The sequence below is a fragment of the Leopardus geoffroyi genome, chromosome A3 (assembly GCF_018350155.1).
Source record: "Leopardus geoffroyi isolate Oge1 chromosome A3, O.geoffroyi_Oge1_pat1.0, whole genome shotgun sequence".
In the NCBI taxonomy this organism is placed as follows: Eukaryota; Metazoa; Chordata; class Mammalia; order Carnivora; family Felidae; genus Leopardus; species Leopardus geoffroyi.
Genome location: NC_059336.1, coordinates 87,983,057 through 87,996,703, shown reverse-complemented (window position 1 = coordinate 87,996,703; position 13,647 = coordinate 87,983,057). Strand labels below are relative to the sequence as shown.

The window sequence follows — 13,647 nt, the reverse complement described above, 5'->3', positions numbered from 1 at the left end:
GCTCAGAGCCTGGAGCCTGTTTCCGATTCTGTGTCTCCCTCTCTCTCTGCCCCTCCCCCGTTCATGCTCTGTCTCTCTCTGTCCCAAAAATAAATAAACGTTGAAAAAAAATAAATAAAATAATAAAATGTTTTTTTAGTTTTTTTATTTTTAAGTAATCTCTATACCCAACATGGGGCTCAAATGCACAACCCCAAGATCAAGAATCACATGCTCTACTGACTGAGCCAGCCAGGTACCACATGTTTTAGCACTTTAAATATGTTATTCTATTGCCTTCTGGCCAACACGATTTGCAAAGACAAATTGGTTGTCATTGTTACTGGGGCTCTCTTGTACAAGATAAGTCCATTCTCTCTTGTTTTCAAGATTCTTCGTCTTCCAACAGGTTGACTATACTATATCTGTATGTGGATCTCTTTGAATTTATCCTGCTAGGATAAATTGAACTTTTAGTTCATTGAACTTTTTGGATGTGTAGTTTCACATCTTTCACCAAATTTGGAAAGTCTTTGTATATTATTTCCTCAGAAAGTCTTTCTTCCCTGTTTTTCTCTCTCCTTTCTCTCTCTCTCTCTCTCTCTCTCTCTCTCTCTCTCTGGGACTCCTATTACACATACTCTGGTATGTGTGATGGTGTCCCACATATCTCTTAGGCTCTGTTCATTTTTCTTCATTCTTTTTCCTTTGTGCTCCTCTGACTGGATAATCTCAATTAAATATTTTCAAGGGTGTTGATTCTTTCTTCTGCCTGCTCAAATATGTTATTGAACACCTTGTTTTATTTTGTTCCTAGTCACCCCATTAGCAAGGGTGGGATTCCCAACCTAGGATTATTGACATGGCTGAACACATGACATCCAACACTGAGAAAATGAGATTGCTAGCAATTTGTTGTCACATATACTTACCACCTGGGGGAAGAGGACATCACACATCACACAGAGCCCTGTGAGAGTCATACTCAGAAACAGAATGAACAATCACATGTCGTAGGTAGGCTTTGTCATTTCAATAGAGTGGGTTGATACTTGGCTCCTGCAGTAAGCTGTGATTGTCTTATTTGAAGACTTTCATAGACTTGCAGGGAATGGAAACCTGTTACTCAGGAACAATCAGGAACTGCACATGGTCCCATGATAAAAAAGTTTGTTTGGCTGGGGGTATGGAGTTTCTTTTTATTTTATTTGTTTTGTTTTTAATTCCTTTAGTTTTTTTTCTTTTGGTTTATTTATTTTGAGAGAGAGAGAGAGAGAGACGTGGGTGAGGGAGGAGCAGAGAGAGAGGGAGAGAGAGAATCCCAAGCAGGCTCTACGCTATCAGCACAGAGCCTGATATGGGGCTGGAACACATGAACTGTGAGATCATGACCTGAGCTGAAATCAAGAGTCATATGCTTAACTGACTGAGCCACCTAGGTGCCCCTGAAGTTTCTTTCTAGAGTGATGGAAGTCTTTCTAATGTTGATTGTGGTGATAGCTGTGTAGAACTCTATGAATATATTAAGAACCACCGAATGGTCACTTTCAATGGATGATATCCATTGAATTCATGTGTGAATCATGTCTCAGTAAAGCTTTTACATTAAAGGTTCCTTCTATAACTTATGAGAGTTAATTTTAAAGCTGCAGAGAAAACAAACAAACAAACAAAAGGACAGAGCCTCCAGCTCTGCTACTGGAAAGCCAGGTCTCAAAGAGCAATAGAATATGAACTTCTCATCATTCATGACCCAGCAACAGCAGCTCTGCTGACTTTGTCATCTCCTCATGCCCTCTGACACAGGCAACTGTTGTTCCCTACTTAAATAAGTCTACCACACAGATGACTCAGTATTTCTAGGTTTCTGCTTCCCCTCTGACCTTAGCTTCTGCTTCTCTTCTTTCTGTAAATCTCAGATTCAGATTTGTTTGGGTCCCTTTGTCCCCTTTTTGCAGCGTTCTCATACTAGTCCATTCATAAGTCACTGGTCTGACTAATAGAACATACATTTTGGCTAAGGCACTTATCCCTAATTTAATTAGCTCTGGAAGAGGCAGTAGGTAATATGATACATTGCTAGTGTGAATCCAAAATAGTACAGCCATTCTAGAAAATGGCTTGGCCCTTTCTTATAAAGTTAAACAAGCATTTTCTATATAACCCTAGAATCCCACTCCTGAGAATCTACCCTAAAGTGATAAAGTTTATATCAACATGAAAACCTATATACAGATGTCCATAGCAGGTTTATTTATAATAGCCCCAAACAGGAAACAACCAAATGTCCTTCAAAGGATAAATGGATAAACAAATTTTGGTACATCCATACAATGAACATTACTCAGCAATAAAAAGGAACACATTACTGATACATACAACAACTTGGATAAATCTTAAACATGCTGGGTGAAAGAATCTAGCCTCAAGAAGTTACCTTCTACGTGATTCCATTTATATAACATTCTCAAAACCATAAGACAGCAGTGATGGAGAGCAGATCAGTAGTTGCCAGGAGTTACAGTTGGAGTGGAAGTGTGACTATAAAAGGCTAGCACAAGGGAGCATTTTGGAATGATAAAACTGTTCTTTTTCTGATTATGGTGGTAGTTATACACATCTATACGTAAGTTAAAATACAAAGAACTGTACACCAAAAGAAAAAAATTAAAGTTTCTGTACGATAAGCTTAAAAATAAAAACTAACGAATTTAGAATATCCTTACGGAATGAATGTTTGTGTCCCCCGCCTCAACCCCCATTCATAAGTTGAAACCCTAACCCCTAATGTGGTGGTATTAGGAGGTGTGGCCTCTGGGGGTGATTAGGTCATGAGGATGGAGGCCTTGTGAATGGGATTTAGTGCTCTTATAAAGGAGACCCCAGAGAGCTCTCTCGCTCTCTTTCTGTCATGTGAGGACACAAGAAGACAGCTGTCTGCAACTCGGGAAGAGGGTTCTCACCAGACCTGATCATGCTGGCACCCTGATCTTGGACGTCCAGGCTCCAGAACCATGAAACATAAGTGTTTGTTGTTTATAAGCCACTCATTCTATGATATTCTCATAAAATAGCAGACAGATATTAACAAGCAAGTTATAGAAGAGAAAATGCAAATAGTCAAATTTATTAGTAATCAAAGGAATACAAATTAAAACAGTAAGAAGATATTGTTCACTTACCAGATTGGCAAAAATGAAAGACTGATAGTATCTAGTGGGGGTGAATATGTGGGGAATTTAGTAGACTCATATGTTAGTGAATATGTAAACTGGTAGAGCCTTTTTTAGAGGGCATTCTGATGGCATCTTAAAAAAAATGCATATATCCTTTAAACCAGATAGTATATTTATATAATTCCAGTACTTATCATAGTACCTGGTATATAGAAAATCAATTACCATGTGAAAATTGAGATTATCAGGTAAGATTTCCTGGAAGAAATGGGGGCACCTGACAGACTCAGTTGGTTAAGTGTCTGACTTTGGCTCAGGTCATGATTTCATGGCTTTGTGAGTTCGAACCCTGTGTTGGGCTCTGTACACTGTGCAGACCCCATTTGGGATTCTCTCTCCCTCTTTCTCTGCCCTTCCCCTGTTCACGCTCTATCTCAAAATAAATAAATAAATAAATAAATAAATAAATAAATAAATAAACAAACAATAAAAATAAATTGAAAAAAAAAAAAAAAGATTTCCTGGAAGAAATGAAGGTTTGAGCTGACCCTTCAAGGATGGCTAGGATTTGAATCAGTAAAGAGGAAAAAAAAAAAAAAAAAAAAGGATATTCTAGGAGAAAGAAAAGCCGAGACACAGTGACTCAAGAGGCAGAATGTTAAATTGGCATCAGCCAGGCTTCAGTGCAAGAGAAGAGTAGGAAGGTGGAGAGAAAGAAATGGAAATGTTTTCACACAGTGAGGTCCACCTAATCTTTTGGAGCTCAAATTAGATTCCACCTCCCCTAAGAAACCTCCCCTATCCCCAGAATTAATTGCTTGACCTATTGCACTTCCATAGCTCCAGAGGGAAACCTCATTATCACTGATTCTCAAACTTCATCCTGCATCAGAATCACATGGTAGGTAGGTTTTTAAAACACAGATTTCTGGCTCCACCCCCTACAGTTTCTGATTCAATAGGTCAGAAATTGTGGGGACCACAATTTGAGAGCTACTACTCTGCCAAATTGGCCTCTTTTGAATTGCTAAAATACCATTATAGTGAACAGCTATTATTTTTGCCTTCCCAGTACCTGTTCTGGCTTTTTTCAGTAACCAAGCCCTTTTCTAGAGAACTATTTCTAAGTAGCTTAGGGGTGCTTGCTTCCCCCTTAGACACAGGACCCAGACCTGACCAAAGTATTCTATTCCTGTGGTCACAGTAATTGATTCAGGAATGAGAATATGGCCAAGCAGGATCTTCTCTGGGGTTTTTCTGCAGAGTTATCAGAGAAGATGCTCTCTTTCTGCTAAGGTTGCTAACCTGATAAGATGGAAGTCTCAGGTTTCTGGTGGCCTTCGTGACTACCAAATGGAGAAAAGCTGTTAAAGAGAGAAGGAAGATGTGGATGACATCACCTGAACCCTTATATCCAGCCATGCTCAGTTAAACTACTATAACTTGGAACATTGTATCTGTGCCTATCAAACCTAAAGCTTGAGAGGCTTTTAGAAATACAGTATCTTATATATGAACACAAGACCTAAATTGGGCCAATCAGACTAAAGGGAAAAGACATTTCATTTTAGTGGACAGCCTCTCCTTGCCTCCATTCCAAGACATCACCAAGAAAGTCTCTATCCTCTGTAGTTACTGGCAGCAACCTTGCCACCACAGGAAGCCAGTCTTAGGATAGAGCCTCTGTTGAGAATGGCAGGATGAAGAGAAGAATAAACCTGGGTCTATACTGACATAAGTGAGCCACTGCTGACATTTATCAGTTACCACCTATCACTGGACTTTGGGTTGTATAAGACAATAAATTTATTTGTTTGGTCTAGTGTTTTTTTTATTTTTAATTTTTTTAAAAGTCTATTTATTTTGAGAGAGAGAGAGAGACAGTGGGGGGGGGGGTGGGTAGGGTGGGCAGAGGGAGAGAAAGAGAATCCCAAGGAGGCTCCACACTGTCAGTGCAGAGCCTATTGCAGGGCTTGAATTCCAGAACTGCAAAATCATGACCTCAGCCAAAACCAAGAATCAGATGCTTAACCAACTGAGCCACCCAGATACCCCCAAGCCAGTGTTTTTGTATCAAAGTCAAAAACTATCCTCAGTCATGTAAGCTAAGTCATATAATTGGCTACTTCTGACATTGAATTCTTGCAAGAAACAATAAGCTTCAATCAAAATGGCCCATCTGAAAACAAATAAGAAACACTCTAGAGCCTTGCAAAGAGATATCTGTATTGTCCAGAGACAGTAATCCCAAAATGGGTGTAGGTCAGATAATCACTAACCTTACTAGGTTACAAAAACCAAAAGTTCTGCCTCAAGCTAATGTAAAGGAGTCACAATGGGAGAGCTCATCAGGGTCCAGGAAGATCCAAAGAATTGGGACAGCCTGAAGGACCAATGTCTTCTTGCTTCCTTTTGCCTCACAGCAACCCAATCTAGGTGGGACAAAGGTGAATACCATATAATAATGAGCCAGTCTGAAATGCACACTGGGGACAAGGGGAAGAAAAGTTGTGCCTCCCCACCTTGAAAATGCCCCAAGACAGAGGCCATGATTGAAGTAGTTAAATTTGAGTGAAGGAGCTTAACAGACAAAGAGACCTATTCCTGGGGCACCTGGGGGCTCAGTCATTTAAGTGTTAGACTCTTGATATCAGCTCAGGTCATGATCTCGAGGTCCTAAGATCAAGCCCTGCATCATGCTCTGCACTGAGTGTGGAGCCTGCCTGGGATTCTCTCTCCCTCTCTCTCTGTCCTTCCCTTGCATGCACATGCACACACACACACACACACACACACACACACACACACACACGCACGCGCACGCGTGCTCTTTCTCTCTCTCAAAATAAATAAATAAACTTAAAAAAAAAAGAGAGACCTATTCCTAAGGAACAGAAATGAGCATGTACATTCAATATTGATGTGAACACAGTCTTTCTGGAAGGCAATTTAACTTAACAGAAACCTTTTAAAAAATGTTTCTACTCTGGGGGTGTCTGGCTGGCTCAGTCAGTTAAGTGTGCGACCTTTGATCTCACCTCTGGTCTTGAGTTCAAGCCCTACATTGGGCTCTGCGCTAGACAAGAAGCCTAGCTTAAAAAAAAAAAAAGTCTATACTCTGGATCTAACAATTCTATATCTAGGAATTGATTCTAAAGAAATGAAGACTTAACTACAGATAGATTCAAATGGCCACCACTGAAAACAATTTGAACGTCCAATTGCCAAAGTTATGTCTTTCATTTAAGTGTCTTCTATACTCCAGCCATTTTGCTACACAATGGAGATAAAACAGTACATGTCAAATTAAGGGCCAAAAGTGAAAGTTCAGAAACTTTTATATCAACTTAACACAGCACTTTTAGGTCTTAAAGCTAATAAAAATGCATGGCTTATATTTTGTATCTCTTTGTGTTTTTATTTTATTTTTTCCAGTAACTTATTTTTATTGTATATAACAAAAATATTGTTCTGTGACAGATTGGGCATTAGTTAATTATTTAATTAATTAATTTTTGAGAGAGAGAGCATAAACAGGGGAGGGGCAAAGAGAGAAAGAGAATCTTAAGTGGGCTCTGTAAGATCACGACCTGAGCCAAAATCAAGAGTTGGATGCTCAACCAACTAATCCACCAAAGTGCCCCCAGATTGGAAATTTAAAAAAATTGGTCCTTCACCACAGATACTTTGAGAAGCCTTGGTATAGAGAATTTATAAGATGGAGGCCTAATTGGGTATAGGAAACCAGTTCATTTGGCCAAAAATTACAGTACAGACTAAGGTGCTGGCAATGAAGACAGTAAGAAATGGAAAAAACTTAACATATTTAGGAGGCAAAATTGGTACAATTTGGTAATATGTAGATATGAGGAAGAAGTGAAGGATGTGTCAACAGTGATTCCTAAGTTGATGGCTTATTCAGTGGGACAGATAATCTTGCCTTTCACTGGAAGACTGCCAGGTTTGGGGGACGGGGGATTCATTAGTTCTGCATAGCTTGGATTTGTAGAGTTTGGAGTGTCTTTGACAAAGCAGAAATGCTAAATAGGCAATGAGATATACCTAGGCTAGGTCTCAAAAGAGGCTTATGAGATGTAAATTTAGAAGTCACTGGCATGTTTCTAATAATTGAAGCTGTGAGCCATTGATGAGATTACCTGGGGAGATAATACTGACAAGATGGTCTAGGCCAAGTGTTGAGAACAGGCAATATTTAATGACTCTGAAGAAAAGGATGAGCTTGCAGAAATAACTGAGGACTTTGGGGCACCTGGGTGGCTCGGTTGGTTAGGCGATCAACCAGCTCAGGTCATGATCTCGTAGTTTGTGAGTTCAAGCCCCATGTCGGGCTCTGTGCTGACAGCTCAGAGCCTGGAGCCTGCTTCGGATTCTGTGTCTCCCCTTCTCTCTGCGCCCTCTCCTGCTCACACTCTGTATCTCTTTGCCTCTCAATAATAAATAAACGTTAAAAAAAATTATTAAAAAAAAAAAAAGAAATAACTGAGGACAAACCACACAATTGCTTTATATCCACATAATGAAATATTGCTCAACAATTTAATTTTTTAGATTGTAGTATTAACTAAAAAAGTTTAAAGTATCTATCATATGTTCCCATTTTTAAAAGAAAAATATAAATATATGCAATCATATATCCAAAAGTAGATGTCATTAAAAGCCTCGTGTTAATAGTGGGATATATTGAGAGTTTTTTTCCTGCTCATTTTCATTTCTACTTTTTTTTTTATAATGACCACAGTTTTTTCCTTGTGCCAAAGCAAATTTTTAATAATTTATGTGCACATGAGGGTACAGTTTTCAGATTTAAAACTTTGACTGAAACATAAAATGTATATTGATTTTTTTTTCTTTTGCTTAGAAATACCTTTATTTTAGGGGCGCCTGGGTGGCGCAGTCGGTTAAGCGTCCGACTTCAACCAGGTCACGATCTCGCGGTCTGTGAGTTCGAGCCCCGCGTCAGGCTCTGGGCTGATGGCTCAGAGCCTGGAGCCTGTTTCCGATTCTGTGTCTCCCTCTCTCTCTGCCCCTCCCCCGTTCATGCTCTGTCTCTGTCTGTCCCAAAAATAAATAAACGTTGAGAAATACCTTTATTTTGTAAAGCCACAGATCATTCTGCAAAGTGGTTATCCCCCCTGCACAAACACACACACACACACACACACTTACAAAAAAAGATATTGACATCTCTTAGGGAAAAAAAGGTAAAAAAATGTTTCTTATTAAGTCAGGGCTACACAAAGATTATATCAAGACCCCTCAAGTTTTCACTAAAGATTGCCAAAGTCACATAAGGATTCTCTGAAAATACAATCCTTGGGCATACTGAATTTGTATTTTTTTCTGGGCTGGCACCCCCCCCCCCCCCCCCCCCCCGCTGCCGGCACCTATCACAACTATATACTAGCACCAAGAAATGAAACAATTTACAAAAAAAAAAAAAAAAAATCACAAAATCAGAAAGTGTCAAAAACATTATTAAGGAATTTTAAAATACTTTCTTTTTTTGTAATGTTTATTTATTTACTTTTTTTGAGAGAGAGAAAAAGAACACAAGTGGGGGAGGAACAGAGAGAAAGAGGGAGACACAGAATCTGAGCAAGCTCAGGCTCCGAACTTTTTCTTGGCATTACATTGGAGGTCCTACCTAATGAGTTAAGACCCAAAAAATGGCATAAAGATTAAAAAGAAATAGAATTATCACTCTTTGAAGATGATATGACTATGTACACAGAAAACTCCAAGGAACCTGCAGATAAATAACTAGAATTAATAGGATGATTTAACAGAGTAACAGTATAAGATCAAATTACAAAATCAAATGCGTGTCTATACATCAACAAAAAAGTCAAAAAATGTAATTTAAAAAATAACTATTGGGGCACCTGAATGGCTCAGTCAGTTAAGCGTCTGACTGTTGACATCAGCTCAGGTCATGATCTCACAGTCAGGCTCTAAGCTAAGCATGGAACCTGCTTGGGATTCTCTCTCTCCCTCTCTCTCTGCCTCTCTCTCTCTTTTAAAATAAATAAGCACCTTATAAAATTTTTAAATAAATAAATATATAACTAATAACCATAGTAGTGCTGAAAATTAAGGTACTAAGTAAAACTTTAAAATGCTATGCAAGATTCCATGTGGAGAAAAATTATAAAACATTATGGAGAGATATTAAAGAACATCCAAATAAACATGAGCTATATATGTTTATAGATAGTTACATTCAATACCATATGTATAGCAGTTCTCCCCTAAAGACATATATAAAGTCAAGGGAATTTCAGTCAAAACCTGAACTGCACATTTTTTTGCAATCTAGTAAGCCAACTCTGAAGTCTATATGGAAGAATGAGGAGCTGAGAATAGTTAAGACTCTCCTTTGGAAGAAGAATAAGAAGGGGAGACTTGCCCCACCAAGATCAGGAAGCATTAAAAGTTGTAATATGTAAAAAGAAGTGTGGCATTATGCAGAATAAACAAAAAACTAAAAGAACAAAAAAAAAAAAAAAAAAAGAGTTCAAAAAAGAAAGACCAAAGCACTTATAGAAAGCATAGAAACATAGAGATAGAAATTATATATATGTATGTATATATATTTATATAAAACGGAAGTGGCATGAGATCAGCACAGAAAAGGATGTCTTTCCACATGGAAAAAAAAGTGGATTCCAACTTCTCAACATACTCCCAAATCCATTACAGGTACATTAGAAACTTGAAAGTGAGGGGCGCCTGGGTGGCTCAGTCGGTTAAGCGGCCGACTTTGGCTCGGGTCATGATCTCGCGGTCCGTTAGTTCGAGTCCCGCGTCAGGCTCTGTGCTGACAGCTCAGAGCCTGGAGCCTGTTTCAGATTCTGTGTCTCCCTCTCTCTCTGACCCTCCCCCGTTCATGCTCTGTCTCTCTCTGTCTCAAAAATAAATAAACATTAAAAAAAAAAAAGAAACTTGAAAGTGAAAAGCAAAGTTTTTAAACTTTTACAAAAAACATAGGTAAATACTTGTGTGCCCTCAGGCTAGAAAAGAATTCCTTACACAACAGTCAAACACAAACCATACAGGGAAATATTAATGAATTCCACTATTTAGAATTAAAACTGTTTACCAAAAGATATCAATATTTTTTTTAATTTTTTTAATGCTTATTTATTTTTTAGACAGAGAGAGACAGAGCATGAACGGGGGAGGGTCAGAGAGAAAGGGTGACAGAATCCAAAGCAGGCTCCAGACTCTGAGTTGTCAGCACAGAGCCCGACGTGGGGCTCGAACTCACGGACCATGAGATTATGACCTGAGCCAAAGTTGGACGTTTAACCGACTGAGCCACCTAGGTGCTCCAAGATATCAATATTTTTTTAAAAGTTATAAATTAAGTCACAAAGTAGAAGAATATCATGCAAGAAATTAGCAAAGAATGAAGTGTTTATAATGAAGTGTTAAACGACACAATAGAAAAATGAGCAAAAGATATTCACAGATGGAGAAGTACAAATAGCCAATAGAAATCTGCTCAATCTCATTAATAATCAAGGAAATAATAATGAAACCTCAAGGAGATTCATTGCTTTCAGTCAACAAATATATATTAAAGTCTAGTGTGCACAAGTTACCACTCTAAGCGCTAGGGATGCAACCATGAACAAGATATACGAAGTCCCTATCCTTTCCGGTGGGGAAAGGCAGTGGTAATAAGTGCTCTGGAGAAAAACGAAGCAGTGAAGCAGGGTAGGGAGTGGGAGAGAGGCATGCCATATTTTATAACAGCTGGACTGGGGCGTCTGGCTGGTTCAGTTAGTAGAGCAGGTGACTCTTGATCTCAGGGTTGCAAGTTCAAGCCCCACGATGGATGTAGAGATTACTTAAAAATGAAATAAAAATAAATAAATATAAATAAGTAAAAGGGATATACGAGGAAAGCCTTACAATTCAGTAAAGGCCTAAAGGAGGTGAAAGCACCACCATGCAGGTGTCAGGAGGAAGAACGTTCCCAGCAGACTAACAAGTTAGTGCAAAGTCCTGAAAAACCCTAAGGAGGCCAGAGTGACTGGAGCAGAGACCAGTTTGTACACACCAGGCAAAACCTCAAGAGCCAAATGTTGGTGGGAATATGGAATAACATTAACTCTTGGATACCTCTAATGGGAAGGCACAAGGATAATAATCATCTTGGAAAACTGTATATAGCTTTCCAGCACTACCCTCCTCCCAAGTATGCAGCCTAGAAAAGCTCTGGAACATGTGTACCAGGAAATAAGCACAAAAGGTTCATAGAAGCACTGATTTTTTAAAAGCAAAATCAAACGTCTTCTTGATTTTAATACCATTTTTCATCGACAGAAGAAAGGCAAAATAAATGGTATATTCACATAATATGTCACATATAACATATGGCAGTTAAAATGAGTGAACTCCAGCTAAACATATCTACACAGATGAATGTCAGGAATATAATGTTGACTAAAACAAGCAAGGTGCAGAACACCCATAATATGACTCTGTTCCTGTAAAGTTTTCAAACATGCAAATCTAGGCAATACATTGTTTATGAATACGTCTGCAAATGGGAAAATACGTTTTTAATGTAAGAGATTAAGAAATCAAAAGTCATAAAGGGGGGAGTTCAGGGAATGGCATGGGATCACTAAGGGTATGTGGGGCTTCAAAAGTATTATTAATTTCTATTTCTAACATTTTTTTTTTTGAGAGACAGAGCATGAGTGGGAGAGGAGCAGAGAGAGAGGAAGCCACAGAATCTGAAGCAGGCTCCAGGCTCTGACCTGTCAGCACAGAGCCCAACGCCCAAACTCACAAATGTAAGGTCATGACCTGAGCTGAAGTCATACGCTTAACCGACTGAGCCACCCAGGTGTCTCTAATTTCTATTTCTTAGACTGGGTTGTAAGTACACGGCATTAATTTTATATTTATGATTTTACCATATAAATATACGAATATGTATTTATCATACAAATACATACAATACCTTTTGGATGCTTGAAGTATTTTACTTAAAAAGTTTTGTTTTCTAAAGAGTGAATGTACACGTGTCAATTTCCTTGGCAGATAGGTTTAATATGATCCTGAAATGGTTAAATAAGTAAAGCACAGTATCCTTTAAAAAAAAAAAAAAAAAAAAAGCTTCTGGATTATTGAAAAGGTCTTTCTTCTATTCAGATAGCAAATATCTAAAACATAAGAATCTAGGGGGTGCCCGGGTGGCTCAGTCGGTTAAGTGTCCGACTCTTGGTTTTGGCTCAGGTCATGATCTCAAGGTTTGTGGGGTTAGAGCCCTGCATCGGGCTCTGTGAGGACAGCATGGAGCCTGCTTGGGATTCTCTCTCTCTCTCTCTCTCTCTCTCTCTCTCTCTCTCTGCCCCTCCTCTGTTCACACTCTCACTCAAAATAAATAAACTTAAAAAATATATTTTTTAATTAAAACATAAAAATCTATCCTGCCTGAATCTGTCCTTTTTCTTGTTTTGCTTTCTGGGAATATAACAACACTATATCCTTTAATAAAAATCCAATATATAAATAAACAAAATCCCTGTCATCTTCTCCTCAGTGACTAATCTAAGGGTGGGAAATAGGAAAACATGATTGATAGAAAAATAAAAGTTTATCAAATATCATCTCCACCAAAAGCAACTAAATTTGATTTGGGAGTTTAACAAGAAAAATCCTCAAACAGTTCACTCATCTGCTTAACAAATTAAAACAAGGTAGTTCTATAAATTAATAGAAAATAACCTGAAACTTGAATTCCATAAAAATTTAACGTTTTTTTAAAAATTTTTTAATGTTTATTTATTTTTGACAGAGAGAGACAGAGCATGAGCGGGAGAGGGGTAGAGAGAAGAGAAACAGAATCCGAAGCAGGCTCCAGGATCTGAGCTGTCAGCACAGAGCCTGATGCGGGGCTCAAACTCAGAGACTGCGAGATCAAGACCTGAGCCGAAGTCAGACGTTCAACCAACTGAGCCACCCAGGCGCCCCAAAATTTAACATTTTTATATGCCAAACATGGTTCTAAGAGCTTTTATACATATCAATTCATTTAGTCCTGAGAATAATTCAACAAAGTGGACAATGTTATTGTCTCCATTTCACAGAAAAAGGAACAAAGGCCCAGAGTTAAATAATTTGCTGAATGTCCCATAGTTAATAACTAGTGGCTTCTATGTGAACTCAAGCAGTAGGGCTCCATAACCCATTCCCTTAATCACTACATTATATTGCTTTCCTTATTATACCATGCGTTGGTGGAAGGAGGCAGAAGGACAGAGGTCAGAAAAAAGAAAAAAAAAAAAAGAACGCAGAAAGCTAAGAAAGAAATATTGATGTTTGTTAAATATCTGACCCATCTGTCTGAGAAATATCTAACTCATTTACCAATATTGCTTTTTCTTCTTTTTTAGCTTTTTTTCTATTATGAATAAAATTGTAAGATAAAGTATACATAGTGATGATGTGATAT

At 38.3% G+C, this 13,647-nt stretch overlaps 1 protein-coding gene across 12 annotated transcripts in view; it reads right to left on the bottom strand.

Moving 5' to 3' along the window:
- The window catches only part of ZNF638 (zinc finger protein 638), a 139,082-nt gene that overhangs the window by 96,214 nt on the left and 29,221 nt on the right, over positions 1 to 13,647 (bottom strand). The gene's annotated exons all lie outside the window — the stretch shown is intronic.